At 40.4% G+C, this 629-nt stretch overlaps 1 protein-coding gene across 2 annotated transcripts in view; it reads left to right on the top strand.

Annotated features, from left to right (window-relative positions):
• Positions 1–629, top strand: part of LOC106874288 (uncharacterized) — a 32,232-nt gene that overhangs the window by 30,290 nt on the left and 1,313 nt on the right. The gene's annotated exons all lie outside the window — the stretch shown is intronic.

The raw sequence follows: 629 nt of genomic DNA on the forward strand, positions 1-629 counted from the left end.
TCTCTCCCCTCTTTCTCTCTCTCTCACCCTCTCTCTCTCACCCTCTCTCTCTCACCCTCTCTCTCCCTCTCCCTCTTTCTCTCTCTCCGCTCTTTCTCTCTCTCCGCTCTTTCTCTCTCTCCCCTCTTTCTCTGTCTCCCTTCTTTCTCCCCCCCCACATGTATATATAATTACAGCTGTAAAATTTGGGATAGAATTTTAAAACCTTTTTATTCATTTCCTACAAAAGATGGAATATAAAATTTCCTCTGAGATATGTACATTCACATACAAGCAGTACATAAACAATCAAACAGTACTTGTTGCACTCATTGCCATGCTCTGCTTGTTGCATAAATAACAATGCAGTACCTGTTGCATACATGGCCATGTAGTACTTGTTGGATACACAGCTAAGCAATACATAAACAGCCACACTTTAACCTATTACATAGACAACCATGGAGTTGCTGTTGCTTGCATAGCAATGTTCTACCTGTTTGCACACAGCTTTGTAGTACTCATTTCATGTGAACCCATGCAGTACCTGTTGCTTACTTAGCTATGCAGTACCTGTGTTGCACACAGTCATGCAATGTTTGTCATATATATATATATATATATCATCATCATCGTTTAACGTCCGCTTT

Source organism: Octopus bimaculoides, chromosome 9 (assembly GCF_001194135.2).
Source record: "Octopus bimaculoides isolate UCB-OBI-ISO-001 chromosome 9, ASM119413v2, whole genome shotgun sequence".
NCBI lineage: Eukaryota > Metazoa > Mollusca > Cephalopoda > Octopoda > Octopodidae > Octopus > Octopus bimaculoides.